This window comes from Arachis stenosperma, chromosome 6 (assembly GCF_014773155.1).
Source record: "Arachis stenosperma cultivar V10309 chromosome 6, arast.V10309.gnm1.PFL2, whole genome shotgun sequence".
In the NCBI taxonomy this organism is placed as follows: Eukaryota; Viridiplantae; Streptophyta; class Magnoliopsida; order Fabales; family Fabaceae; genus Arachis; species Arachis stenosperma.
Window position 1 is genome coordinate 33,600,287 of NC_080382.1, and position 16,175 is coordinate 33,616,461.

Here is a 16,175-nt window from a genome sequence, read left to right on the forward strand (position 1 = left end):
GGCCCGAGACTAATTTAAGGTATTACAGTGAGTATTGATCCAAAACCTGTATTCACTCACATAAGTCCAAAAGAAAAGTTGCGAGAAAAAGCCCAAAAAAGGATCGACCAAAAAACGTCAGATTCGTTCTTTCTATTTTATTCTTTTACCGGATGACTTATTTTTAATGTAAGTTCAAGTTTTAAATAAACATATTTAAAAGAGTGAGTCAACCGAAAAAATATATATATTTAAAAGAGTGAATAGAAAAAAATTTTATTGATATTTTTAATAAAAATAAATTTTTAAAAATAATTTTATATTTTATGAATATATTTAAAATTTGATCCAATAATTTTAGTCAAATCGAATAAAAATTTTAATTACATATCAAATTCAATTTGATCTATATTCACTCACTATTTTCTATATTTTTACGCAGTTAATTTTTTGTTACGAAAAATTTAGAATTAATATATATATATATATATATATATATATATATATATATATATAAAACATTAGAAGATTATCAAAATTTATTAATTTTTTATTATTAGTTATCAATGTTAAAAGTATGGAATAAGAGACGGACTCGTGCTTTAATTTGTGGGGCAACTGTCCCACTAACATTTTTAAAAAATGTAAAAAAATATATGTATAAATATATGTGTTTTTATTAAAAAATTATATTTGTCTTTATATTAAAATAATAATTATTAATTATGTTAAAATATTTATTATATATATATATTTTTAACTTTTAAAATAAAATTTTGATATATGATTAATATAAAATAATTGTACATATCAATATGTACATTTAATTACGTAATATTATATCACATTTTTTATGTCGATTACATTCGCGTAAATTAAATTTTATTTAATTAAATTTATCCTTGAATATTTTTTTCTACTCAACTTTAATATTTACTAATAAATTGAAAAATTTTGTACGAAATATATATTTTGTTTATTAATTTTCAAGCATAAATTAAATTACAAATCAGTTAAAATAATAACACATTTGGTACTTTTCTCTGTCTAAGTAACTAATTTTATTATTATTGTTTGAAATTAATTCTCAGTTTTTTTATTAAATAATTAAATAATTATTAAGTAATCTATAAAATACATAATGAAAATATGAAAAATTTGGTGCATAATTTTTTTTCTAAAATATAATTTGACATACATAATTCATAAAAAAATATGTTTGACTTTTATTATTAATTAGAAAATAATCTTTTATCATCTTAATTAATTTCATTATTTATTATTATTATTACTTTATAAAAAGGTGAATTAATAACTATATTTTTCTGCAATATTATTTAATATAATAAAAATTTATTTAATATTTAATATTTTTATATTATTTATTTTTATATACTTTGATACGTTTATAAATTCTTTTATTATTTTTATATGTTACATATTTGTCTCACTGCTTAAAATTTTTAAATTTGTTATTAAAATAAAATATATCTTTAAATGATTAAATTATCTAAAATTAAATTTATAATTAAATAATAATTAAAAGCAATAAATTCTAATAATTACTTGCATTTCTCATACATATACACCGCACCCGTGGTTTTTATCATCTTCATGGCCTCTCTAAGATCCTCTATGGGAAAAGAAAAATCAAGTTTGGCATTACACATGCAATGACACATGTGCTTCAGTTCAATTGTCATTGCAAGTTTTTACACTAAACCCCTCAGAGACTCGGAGTCAAAGTTGTTATAAGCATTATTAATAAAATTAGATCGAACCGACCTTACATGGTTTAATCGATTTAGTTCATCAATTAGACCTTACATGCAGTTAATTCGGTCAACAAGACTCTGAATAGTTAAAAATTGAACACTTTTTGTTGAATCGTGTAACAATCTGGTTTTTGTGATTGAATCGCGTATACAAATTTTATGTTTTATTTGCATAATATCTATGACAAGTTTTTTTTTTTTTTGTAAATTTTAAAATAAAATGAATAATAATATAATATTCATATTATATTAGTATTTAATTTTATTTGACGAAAAAATAATTACTTAATATTGAGCTCAAAAAAATTGTAAAAGTTCGATTTTATTAATATTATTTATATTAGTAATTTATCTAACTTTTATTTTAATTAAATACTACCACTTGAGATAATTATTTGAGTTTTTACCATACCTAATTATCTTAATTACTTTTATCTTAGCAGTTTAAAATCGCGACACGCAGCTTTTAATACGCCATGTGTCGACGACGCATACATCTCTCTCTCTATCTCTCTCTGCATACATGGAAAGAATGGGAGAATTTTTTTATTTTCAGACTTTCCGTGCTTGATTTCTTGAGATCCATGACCCCTACAAAAATTCTGATCCGATAGAAGTGACCGTATCTTCCTCCTCAATGTGGTGACATGTGTTTTGTTCGATGGAATCGCGAAGTGGAGCTGCTCCTACCAGAAACCAATTCGGCCGAACCAAGGAGGGGAGGAACCACCGAGTTTTCGACGTTTTCACTCCATTTGACCGATCAAAATCCTCCTCTGATATCTTGTGTGTGTTCTGCGCGTCACAGATGTAGGGTTTGACTCTTTAATCGGTTAAAATTATGAATTAATTAATATATGTGGTTGAATTGTTGTCTGTTGATGTTTGCTATTCAATTATGTGATTATTAGTTTTGAAATTTTAGCGGAATTGTTGGTGGAATTATTGTTGTGATTCGGCTATGTTGAGGAATTGGAAACTGAGATGTTGTTGTTGAATAATTGGATGAAATCTGAGTTATATAATAGTATGTAACTGAGTTTTGTCGGCCGAAAGTTGATTTGGGATTAAATATAGCTAAATGAATATTTTAAATGGAGATTTTGAGTAAAAAAGAGCAGAGACTTAGCTTTTGAGAAAGATTTAATGAATGAAAATTATTTATTTATAAATATATAAATTTTATTGAAATTAACTGAGTTTGATTTTTTTTTGAAGAAAAATATTTGATTTATAATAAAGGGTTTAAAGTAGAAGACGGCTTTGGAAAAAATATGACTCTAATTGAACGAAAATGGTTTTATTTTGAAAATGGAAGAACCATACCCAATTTACTTCTTTTAATGAAGTTTTAGGTATTTGAAAATTTATAAAATATTTTGAATAATTTATAAAGTAATCAGTGAAGATTGGAGCTCTTTTATAAAAGTTCAGAGTTATTTAGAGTAATTTTAAAATAAGTCTGTTTAATTAAAATAACTTGCAAAATATGCCCTTTTTGAAAGTTTGAGCATATTTATGTATTTTAGTCTAGTGGACATATTTATGCATTTTTTTAAAAGTATTTAATAGAATTTAAACACAACTTTGAGATATTCGGAAAAGTGATTCTAAAGTTAAATCTCATGACCCGTTTCAGTTGATTATTTTAGAAAAATTGTGGAATTCTGCATAAGAAATTATTATATTTTGAAAGGTATTTGATTATGTGATGAGATAATTGTGGTTGGAAGTGCTACACCAATGACTCTTCTTGTCATCGATTTATTCGGCAAATACCGAAGAGCGTTACGGGCACTATAACCCAAGAGTGTGACCCGTCATTTTAATCGTGGGAGCAATATGGATGCTATAACCCAAGAGCGTGCGGGCACTATAACCCAAAAGTGTACCAGGCACTGTACCCCGAAGCGATGGCAACGAGAAACAACGTCCGTAAGGATGTAATGTCGGGCGCGAGTCGAAAACTGACGGATGAGCTCATTATCTGCACCAGAGCAAGACATGCATCATACTTATTTGTGCATGTCTCTTGTGTGTTTTGAATTCGTTCTTGTGGTTGTATGTTATGTTATTGTTTGCTTTTGTTTGTTGTTGGCTTATGTTCTTTTGTTGTGGTCGGTTTGATCTAGGACACGTGGCCGTTATATAAAAAGCAAATTAATTTGTTTCACGCCGACCCTACTAAGAACTCTCCATTTCTTATCCCTCTCTTCCTACCCCCTTCATATGGAGACGAGTGTTATCTTCTATGAGTTCGAGTAGCCTTATGTGTATGGGAATCGTATTCTTCACAGCTTCTATGTGGTGGCCGCGGAACCTTGAGTCTGTAAGTACATAGTTAGAGATAATCCCTTTCAACACCCGCTAGATTCACCCCCTCTTTGATCCTGATGTACCGTATGCTTTTTCATTGTCATAGTTATATCCTAAATCTGTTCACCATCCTTTTGATGACATGCATGGATGTCCTGTTCCTACACATCAAGATGGTCAGGTAGTGTAACACCCTCACTATCAGAATGTCACGCTTCCATCTGCGTCATTCTGATAGCGAGAATATTATGACGACTTCCATTTATTTAATAATAAATATGAGCCTTTAACTCGAAACTGTATCGTTATTTTCTTTGAAAAATCGAAAATATTTTTTATTTATCAAACATGCATATATAACCAAATTCCAATCACAACTCTCATACATATAAATTTATATAAACATATCAGACTTCCAATACAAGTAACTTTACAAATATTATAAGCATACATGTCATTGTGACTCCTATCCCTCTTACAAAGATATAATAACAAGGGCAAGGAAAAACTATAATATATACATTAATATAGAACACAAATCAGATGCGAGGAAGAAACTTCTTAAACTCTTCGTCCGTTTTGAAAAGGAAAATCTGTAGGGATAAGAACATCGTCCTTGCTGGTTCTCAATAAGAAGTTTCTAAGAATTGTCATAAGAGGATACGTATAAAGAAAACTGATTTCAATTGTAGTGATTATCGTTCGTCTTATAAGTAATTTTCCAAAAATTCAAAGTTCACTTCTTTAGTTAAAAAAATTTCAAAACACAATTAATATCTCATAACAAAATCAATTTCAGCCTCCCGCCCAACATATAATCATATCTCGTTATGGTCTCCGACCTAAATCAAAATCAACTCGGCCTCCGACCCAAATCAACTTAAAACACGGCCTTCGACCCAACTCAAATCAAATCTCCATCAATACTCAGTCTCAAAACAGAATCAATTACCAGCATCAAATGGTACAAGGCAATTGATGAGCGGATAATTTATACGCTTTTTGGCATTGTTTTTAGGTAGTTTTTAGTAGGATCTAGCTACTTTTAGGGATGTTTTCATTGGTTTTTATGCTAAATTCACATTTCTGGACTTTACTATGAGTTTGTGTATTTTTCTGTGATTTCAGGTATTTTCTGGCTGAAATTGAGGGACCTGAGCAAAACTCTGATAAAAGGCTGACAAAGAACTGCTGATGTTGTTGGATTTTGATCTCTCTACACTCGAAATAGATTTTCTGGAGCTACAAAACTCCAAATAGTGCGCTCTCAATGGCGTTGGAAAGTAGACATCCAGAGCTTTCCAGAAATATATAATAGTCCATACTTTATTTGAGATTAGATGATGTAAACTGGTGCTCAACGCCAGTTCCATGCTGCATTCTGGAGTCAAACGCCAGAAACACGTCACGAACCAGAGTTGAATGCCAAAAACACGTTACAACTTGGCATTCAACTCCAAAAGAAGCCTATGCATGTGTAAAGCTCAAGCTCAGCCCAAGCACACACCAAGTAGGCCCTAGAAGTGGATTTCTGCATCAATTACTTATTTCTGTAAACCCTAGTAGCTAGTCTAGTATAAATAGGACATTTTATTATTGTATTAGACATCCTGGATTGTATTTTTGATCCTGTGATCACGTTTTGGGGGCTGGCCATTCGGCCATGCCTGGACCTTCATCACTTATATATTTTCAACGGTGGAGTTTCTACACACCATAGATTAAGGGTGTGGAGCTTTGCTGTACCTCGAGTTTCAATGCAATTACTACTATTTTCTATTCAATTCGACTTATTCTTATTCTAAGATATTCGTTGCACTTCAAAATGATGAATGTGATGATCCGTGACACTCATTATCATTCTCACCTACGAATGCGTGACTGACAACCACTTCCGTTCTACCTTAGACCGGGCGCATATCTCTTGGATTCCTTAATCAGAATCTTCGTGGTATAAGCTAGAATTGATGGCGGCATTCATGAGAATCCAGAAAGTCTAAACCTTGTCTGTGGTATTTCGAGTAGGATTCAGGGATTGAGTGATTGTGACGAGCTTCAAACTCGCGATTGTTGGGCGTGATGACAAACGCAAAAGAATCAATGGATTCCATTCTGACATGATCGAGAACCGATAGATGATTAGCCGTGCTGTGACAGAGCATTTGGACCATTTTCACTGAGAGGATGTGATGTAGCCATTGACAACGGTGATGCCCTACATACAGCTTGCCATGGAAAGGAGTAAGAATGATTGGATGAAAGCAGTAGGAAAGCAGAGATTCAAAAGGAACACAGCATCTCCATACACTTATCTGAAATTCCCACAATTGAATTACATGAGTAACTCTATCTTTATTTTCTCTTTATTTATTATTATTATTATTATTCGAAAACTCCATAATCATTTACTATTCGCCTAACTGAGATTTACAAGATGACCATAGCTTGCTTCATACCAATAATCTCCGTGGGATCGACCCTTACTCACGTAAGGTTTATTACTTGGACGACCCAGTGCACTTGCTGGTTAGTTGTGCGAGGTTGTGAAGAAGTGCTGAGTTATAAACGGCATACCAAGTTGAATGCCATTATTAGAGATCACAATTTCGCCCACCAAGTTTTTGGCGCCGTTGCCGGGGATTGTTCGAGTATGGACAACTGACGGTTCATCTTGTTGCTCAGATTAGGTAATTTTCTTTTTATTTTCTTTTCAAAATGTTTTCAAAAAAAATCATAAAAACATAAAAATAAAAAATATTTTGTGATTCTTGTTTGAGTCTTGTGTCATGTTTTGAGTTTGGTGTCAATTGCATATTCATCTTGTTCTTGCATTTTTTGAAAATTCATGCATTCATAGTGTTCTTCATGATCTTCAAGTTGTTCTTGGTAAGTCTTCTTGTTTGATCTTTAAAATTTCTTGTTTTGTGTTGTATGATGTTTTTCATGTGCATTTTTGCATTCATAGTGTCTAAACATGAAAGATTTCCAAGTTTGGTGTCTTGCATGTTTTCTTTGCATAAAAAATTTTTCAAAAATATGTTCTTGATGTTCATCATGATCTTCAAACTATTCTTGGTGTTCATCTTGACATTCATAGTATTCTTGCATGCATCATGTGTTTTGATCCAAAATTTTCATTTTTTGGGTCATAATTGTGTTTTTCTCACTCATCATTAAAAATTCAAAAATAAAAAATATCTTTTCCTTTTTTCTCTCAAAATTTCGAAAATTTGAGTTGACTTAGTCAAAAAAAAATTTTAAAATTAGTTATTTCTTGTAAGTCAAGTCAAATTTTCAATTTTTGAAAATCTTATCTTTTCAAAACTTTTTCAAAAAAATCAAATCTTTTTCATTTTTCTTACTATTTTTCGAAAATTTTAATTTAACTTTTCAAAATCTTTTTCTTATTTTATTTCAAATTTTTGAAACTTAACTAACAAGTAATGTGATTGATTAAAAAATTTGAAGTTTGTTACTTTATTGTTAAGAAATGTTTAATCTTTAAATTCTAGAATCATATCTTTTAGTTTCTTGTTAGTCAAGTAATTAATTTTAATTTTAAAAAAATTAAATCTTTTCCAACCATATCTTTTTAATCATATCTTTTTATCATATCTTTTTCAAAAATTTGATTTTAAAATATCTTCTTATCTTTTCAAATTTGATTTTCAAATCTTTTTCAACTAACTAATTGATTTTTTGTTTGTTTCTTATCTTTTTCAAAATCACTTAACTACTTTTCTCTCTCTAATTTTCGAAAATCACTAACCATATTTCAAAAATTAATTTTCGAAAACTCTCCTCTCTCATCTCCTTCTATTTATTTATTTATTTATTAACACTTCTCTTCATCTAAAAATTCGAACCCTCTCTTCTCCTCTGTGTTCGAATTTTTCTCTTCTTCATTCTTATTCTTCTTTTCTTCTACTCACATAAAGGAATCTATATACTGTGACATAGAGGATTCCTCTTCTTTTCTGTTCTTTTTTTTCATATGAGCAGGAGCAAGGACAAGGACATTCTTGTTGAAGCAGATCCTGAACCTGAAAGGACTCTAAAGAGGAAGCTAAGGGAAGCTAAAGCACAACCCTCTGGAGAGGACTTGACAGAAACATTCGAAAAAGAAGAAGACATGGCAGCTGAAAATAACAATAATGCCAACAATGCAAGGAAGATGCTTGGTGACTTCACTGCACCAAATTCCAACTTACATGGAAGAAGCATCTCAATTCCTGCCATTGGAGCAAACAACTTTGAGCTAAAGCCTCAATTAGTTTCTCTGATGCAACAGAATTGCAAGTTTCATGGACTTCCATCAGAAGATCCTTTTCAGTTCTTAACTGAATTCTTGCAGATCTGTGATACTGTTAAGACCAATGGGGTTGATCCCGAGGTCTACAGGCTTATGCTTTTCCCTTTTGCTGTAAGAGATAAAGCTAGAGTATGGTTGGACTCTCAACCTAAAGACAGCCTGAACTCTTGGGATAAGCTAGTCACGGCTTTCTTAGCCAAGTTCTTTCCTCCTCAAAAGCTGAGCAAGCTTAGAGTGGATGTTCAAACCTTCAGACAGAAAGAAGGTGAATCCCTCTATGAAGCTTGGAAAAGATACAAGCAACTAACCAAAAAGTATCCTTCTGACATGCTCTCAGAATAGAGCATCCTGGATATATTCTATGATGGTCTGTCTGAATTGTCTAAGATGTCATTGGACCATTTTGCAGGTGGATCCATTCACCTAAAGAAAATGCCTGCAGAAGCTCAAGAACTCATTGACATGGTTGCAAATAACCAGTTCATGTACACTTCTGAAAGGAATCCTGTGAGTAATGGGACACCTCAAAAGAAGAAAGTTCTTGAAATTGATGCTCTGAATGCCATATTGGCTCAGAACAAAATGTTGACTTAGCAAGTCAACATGATATCTCAGAGTCTGAATGGATTGCAAAATGCATCCAACAGTACTAAAGAAGCATCTTTTGAAGAAGAAGCTTATGATCCTGAAAACCCTGCAATGGCAGAGGTAAATTACATGGGTAAAGCCTTTGGCAACACCTATAACCCTTCATGGAGAAATTATCTGAATTTTTCATGGAAGGATCCACAGAAGCAAGGCTTCAATAATAATAATGGTGGAAGAAACAGGTTTAGCAATAGCAAGCCTTTTCTATCATCTTCTAAGCAACAGACAGAGAATTCTGAGCAGAGCCCCTCTAGCTTAGCAAACATAGTCTCTGATCTATCTAAGGCCACTTTGAGTTTCATGAATGAAACAAGGTCCTCCATTAGAAACTTGGAGGCACAAGTGGGTCAGCTGAGTAAGAAAATCACTGAAACTCCTCCTAGTACTCTCCCAAGCAATACAGAAGAGAATCCAAAAAGAGAGTGCAAGGCCATTGATATAATCAATATGGCCGAATGCGCAAAGGAGGAGAAGGACGTGAATCCTAGTGAGGAAGACCTCCTAGTACGTCCTCTGAACAAAAAGGAGTTCCAAACTGAGGAACCTGAGGAATCTGAGGCTCACCTAGGGACCATAGAGATTCCACTGAACCTCTTTTTACCATTCATGAGCTCTGAGAACTATTCTTCCTCTGAAGAGGATGAAGATGTAACTGAAGAGCAAGTTGCTCAATATCTAGGAGCCATCATGAAGCTGAATGCCAAGTTGTTTGGTAATGAGACTTGGAAAGATGAACCTCCCTTGCTCATTAGTAAACTGAATACATGGGTTCAGCAAACTTTACCTCAAAAGAAACAAGATCTTGGTAAATTCTTAATATCATGTACCATAGGTACCATGACCTTTGAGAAGGCTCTGTGTGACCTGGGGTCAGGTATAAATCTTATGTCACTCTCTGTAATGGAAAAATTGGGGATCTTTGAGGTACAAGCTACAAGAATCTCATTAGAGATGGCAGACAAGTCAATAAAACAAGCTTATGGATTGGTAGAGGACATGTTGATAAAGGTTGAAGGCCTTTACATCCCTACTGATTTCATAATCTTAGACACTGGAAAGAGGAGGATGAATGCATCATCCTTGGAAGACCCTTCCTAGCCACAGCAAGAGCTGTAATTGATGTTGACAGAGGAGAGCTAGTCCTTCAATTGAATGGGGACTACCTTGTGTTTAAAGCTCAAGGATCTTCCTATGCAATCATGGAGAGGAAGCATGAGAAGCTTCTCTCAAGACAGAGTCAAATAGAGCCCCCACAGTCAAACTCTAAGTTTGGTGTTGGGAGGTCACAACCAAACTCTAAGTTTGGTATTGAACTCCCACATTCAAACTCTAAGTTTGGTGTTGGGAGGTCCCAACAATGCTCTGAATACCTGTGAGGCTCCATGAGAGCTCACTGTCAAGCTAGTGACATTAAAGAAGCGCTTATTGGGAGGCAACCCAATTTTTATTTATCTATATTTCTATTGTTCTTTTATGTTTTATTAGGTTTATGATCATGTGGATTCACAAAAAATTGCAAAAATTAAAAACAAAATCAAAAACAGCAAAAGAAAAAGCACACCCTAGAGGAAGACCTTATTGGCGTTTAAACGCTAGTAAGGAGCATCTGGCTGGCGTTCAACGCCAGAACAGAGCATGAAGCTGGCGTTAAACGCTAGAAACAAGCAGTAGTCTGGCATTTAAATGCCAGGGTTGCACCTTGAAGAGAGCTGGCGTTAAACGCTAGAAATAAGCAGCAGTCTGGCATTTAAATGCCAGGATTGCACCTTGAAGAGAGCTGGCGTTAAACGCCAGAAGCAAGCATGGAAGTGGCGTTCAACGCCAGAAACATGCTGCAGATTGGCGTTGAACGCCCAGGACAAGCATGGAAGTGGCGTTTAACGCCAGAAACATGCTGCCGTCTGGCGTTAAATGCCAGAATTGCATACAGAGGGCGTTTTACACGCCTAAAGGGTGCATGGATGAGAAATCTTTGACACCTCAGGATCTGTGGACCCCACAGGATCACCTCAGGATTTGTGGACCCTACAGGATCCCCACCTACCCTCTCCCTCTCTCTCACATCTTTTCATAACACTCTTCCCCAAACATCATTCACCAATCACCTCAATCACTCTTCCCCACCACCTCTCCACCACTCACCTCATCCTCTCTTTCCCATAAACCTACCTTCAAATTCAAAATCTCTTTCCCACCCAAACCCACCCTAAATTACCGAACATACCCCCCTGATGAGCGGATAATTTATACGCTTTTTGGCATTGTTTTTAGTATGTTTTTAGTATGATTTAGTTAGTTTTTAGTATATTTTTATTAGTTTTTAGTTAAAATTCACTTTTCTGGACTTTACTATGAGTTTGTGTGTTTTTCTGTGATTTCAGGTATTTTCTGGCTGAAATTGAGGGATCTGAGCAAAAATCTGATTTAGAGGCTGTAAAGGACTGCAGATGCTGTTAGATTCTGACCTCCCTGCACTCGAAGTGGATTTTCTGGAGCTACAGAAGCCCAATTGGCGCGCTCTCAACGGCGTTGGAAAGTAGACATCCTGGGCTTTCCAGCAATGTATAATAGTCTATACTTTGCCCGAGATTTAATGGCCCAAACCGGCGTTGCAAATCAGCTTCAGAATTCCCAGCGTTTAACGCTGGAACTGGCATAGAAATTGGAGTTAAACGCCCAAACTGGCATAAAAGCTGGCGTTTGACTCCAGAAAGAGCCTCTACACGAAAATGCTTCAATGCTCAGCCCAAGCACACACCAAGTGGGCCCGGAAGTGGATTTTTCTGTCATTTACTCATTTCTGTCAACCCTAGGTTACTAGTTCACTATTATTAGGATCTTTTGACATTGTATCTGTACCTCATGACACTTTACACGTTTCTCATTGTATCTCCTACAGCATGAGTCTCTAAACCCCATGGTTGGGGGTGAGGAGCTCTGCTGTGTCTTGATGGATTAATGCAATTACTACTGTTTCTTATTCAATTATGCTTGCTTCCGTTCTAAGATATCACTCGTTCTTAACCCGGATGAATGTGATGATCCGTGACACTCATCATATTCTCAACTATGAACGCGTGCCTGACAACCACCTCCGTTCTACCTTAGATTGAGTAGATATCTCTTGGATTCCTTAATCAGAATCTTTGTGGTATAAGCTAGAATTGATGGCGGCATTCAAGAGAATCCGGAAGGTCTAAACCTTGTCTGTGGTATTCTGAGTAGGATTCAATGATTGAATGGCTGTGACGAGCTTCAAACTCGCGATTGTGGGGCGTTAGTGACAGACGCAAAAGAATCACTGGATTCTATTCCGACATGATCGAGAACCAACAGCTGGATAGCCGTGCCGTGACAGGGTGCGTTGAACATTTCCACTGAGAGGATGGAAGGTAGCCATTGACAACGGTGAAACCCTACATACAGCTTGCCATGGAAGGAGCCTTGCGTGTTTGAAGAAGAAGACAGTAGGAAAGCAGAGGTTCAGAAGACAGAGCATCTCCAAAACCTCAACCTATTCTCCATTACTGCAAAACAAGTACTTATTTCATGTTCTTTTGCTTTTCACAATCAATCCTGATAATTTTTGATATCCTGACTAAGAGTTACAAGATAACCATAGCTTGCTTCAAGCCGACAATCTCCGTGGGATCGACCCTTACTCACGTAAGGTATTACTTGGACGACCCAGTGCACTTGCTGGTTAGTTGTGCGGGATTGCAAAAGTGTGATTGCAATTTCGTGCACCACCCCCCTCCACTATGTAAACCCCTTCATCCCTCTTCATTTCACATAATACAACCCTCTCTTCTCCCTCTTGGCCGAATACACACCACTCTCCCTCTCTTCTATCTCTTCTTCTTCTTCTATTCTTTCTTCTCTTGCTCGAGGACGAGCAACATTCTAAGTTTGGTGTGGTAAAAGCATAGCTTTTTGTTTTTTCATAACCATTTATGGCACCTAAGGCCGGAGAACCCTCTAGAAAGAGGAAAGGAAAGACAAAAGCTTCCACCTCCGAGTCATGGAAGATGGAGAGATTCATCTCAAAAGCCCATCAAGACCACTTCTATGAAGTTGTGGCCAAGAAGAAGGTGATCCCTGAGGTCCCTTTCATGCTCAAGAAAAATGAGTATCCGGAGATCTGACATGAGATCCAAAGAAGAGGTTGGGAAGTTCTTACCAACCCCATTCAATAAGTCGGAATCTTAATGGTTCAAGAGTTCTATGCCAATGCATGGATCACTAGGAACCATGATCAAAGTATGAACCCGAATCCAAAGAATTATCTTACAATGGTTCGGGGAAAATGCTTAGATTTCAGTCCAAAAAATGTAAGGTTGGCATTCAACTTGCCTATAATGCAAGAAGATGCACGCCCCTACACTAGAAGGGTCAACTTTGATCAAAGGTTGGACCAAGTCCTCATGAACATATGTGTGGAAGGAGCTCAATAGAAAAGAGACTCAAAAGGCAAGCCGGTTCAATTGAGAAGACTGGACCTTAAGCCTGTGGCTAGAGGATGGTTGGAGTTCATCCAACGCTCCATCATCCCCACTAGCAACTGATCCGAAGTAACTGTGGATCGGGCCATCATGATCCATAGCATCATGATTGGAGAGGAAGTAGAAGTTCATGAAGTTATCTCTCTAGAACTCTACAAAGTAGCCGAAAAGCCCTCCACTTTGGCAAGGCTAGCTTTTCCTCATCTCATTTGCCATCTATGCTACTTACTGGAGTTGTCATAGAAGGTGACATCCTCATTGAAGAGGACAAGCCCATCACTAAGAAGAGGATGGAGCAAACAAGAGAGCCCATTCATGGATCTCAAGAGACGCATGAGGAAGCTCATCATCAAGAAATCCCTGAGATGCCTCAAGGGATGTATTTTCCTCCAAATAAATACTGGGAACAACTCAACACTTCTTTAGAAGGATTGAGTCATGACATGAACCAATTAAGGGTGGAACACCAAGAGCACTCCATCATTCTCAATGAGATTAGAGAAGATCAAAGAGCTTTGAGGGAGGAGCAACAAAGGCAAGGAAGAGACATAGAGGAGCTCAAGAACACTATTGGTCCTTCAAGAAGAAGACGCCACTATCACTAAGGTGGACTCATTCCTTAACTTCCTTGTTCTTATCTCTCTATTTTTCAGTTTTTGAACTTCATGTTTGTCTATGTTTGTGTCTTTATTACATGATCATTAGTGTCTAGTGTCTATGTCCTAAGGTTATGAATAATTCCATGAATCCTTCACCTTTCTTAAATGAAATATGTTTTTAAAACAAAAGAACAAAGAAGTACATGAGTTTCGAATTCATCCTTGAAATTAGTTTAATTATATTGATGTGGTGACAATACTTTTTGTTTTTTGAATGAATACTTGAACAGTGCATATTTTTTATCTTGTTGTTTATGAATGTTAAAATTGTTGGCTCTTGAAAGAATGATAAAAAAGAGAAATGTTATCGATGATCTGAAAAATCATAAAATTGATTCTTGAAGCAAGAAAAAGCAGTGAATAAAAAGCTTGCAAAAAAATGGTGAAAAAAAAAGAAAAAGAAAAAGCAAGCAGAAAAAGCCAATAGCCCTTAAAATCAAAAGGCAAGGGTAAAAAGGATCCAAGGCTTTGAGCATCAATGGACAGGAGGGCCCAAGGAAATAAATCCAGGCCTAAGCGGCTAAATCAAGCTGTCCCTAACCATGTGCTTGTGGCATGCAGGTCCAAGTGAAAAGCTTGAGACTGAGTGGTTAAAGTCATGATCCAAAGCAAAAAGAGTGTGCTTAAGAACCCTGGACACCTCTAATTGGGGACTTTAGCAAAGTTAAGTCACAATCTGAAAAGGTTCACCCAGTTATGTGTCTGTGGCATTTATGTATCCAGTGGTAATACTGGAAAACAAAATGCTTGGGGCCACGGCCAAGACTCATAAAGTAGCTGTGTTCAAGAATTAACATACTTAACTAGGAGAATCAATAACACTATCTAAACTCTGAATTCTTATGGATGCCAATCATTCTAAACTTCAAAGGATAAAGTGAGATGCCAAAACTGTTCAGAAGCAAAAAGCTACAAGTCCTGCTCATCTAATTAGAACTAAGCTTCATTGATGTTTTGGGATTTATAGTATATTTTCTTCTTTTTATCTTATTTGATTTTCAGTTACTTGGGGACAAGCAACAATTTAAGTTTGGTGTTGTGATGAGCGGATAATTTATACGCTTTTTGACATTATTTTTAGGTAGTTTTTAGTAGGATCTATCTACTTTTAGGGATATTTTTATTAGTTTTTATGAAAAATTCACATTTCTGGACTTTACTATGAGTTTGTGTATTTTTCTGTGATTTCAGGTATTTTCTGGCTGAAATTGAGGGACCTGAACAAAAATCTAATAGGAGGCTGACAAAGGACTGCTGATGCTGTTGGATTCTGACCTCTCTGCACTAGAAATAAATTTTTCGGAGCTACAGAACTCCAAATGGCTCGCTCCCAATTGCGTTAGAAAGTAGACATCTAGGGCTTTCCAAAAATATATAATAGTTCATACTTCATTCAAGTTAAGATGACGCAAACTGGCGTTCAACACCAGTTCCATGCTGCATTCTGGAGTAAAATGCCAGAAACACGTCACAAACCAGAGTTAAACGCCAAAAGCACGTTACAACTTGGCGTTTAACTCCAAGAGAAGCCTCTGTACGTGTAAAGCTCAAGCTCAGCCCAAGCACACACCAAAATGGGCCCTGGAAGTGGATTTCTACACTTAGACTTATTTCTTTAAATCCTAGTAGCTGGTTTAGTATAAATAGAACTTTTTATTATTGTATTAGACGTCTTTTTTCCTATTTTTGAATTCACATGCTATTTGGGGAGGCTGGCCATTCGGCCATACCTGGACCTTGTTCTTATGTATTTTCAATGGTGGAGTTTCTAGACACCATAGATTAAAGTGTGGAGCTCTGTTGTACCTCGAGTGTTGATGCAATTATTACTATTTTCTATTCAATTCAGCTTATTCTTGTTCTAAGATATTCGCTACACTTCAACATGATGAATGTGATGATCCGTGACACTCATCATCATTCTCACCTATGAACGCGTGACTGACAACCACTTCCGTTCTACCTTAGATCAAGCGTGTATCTC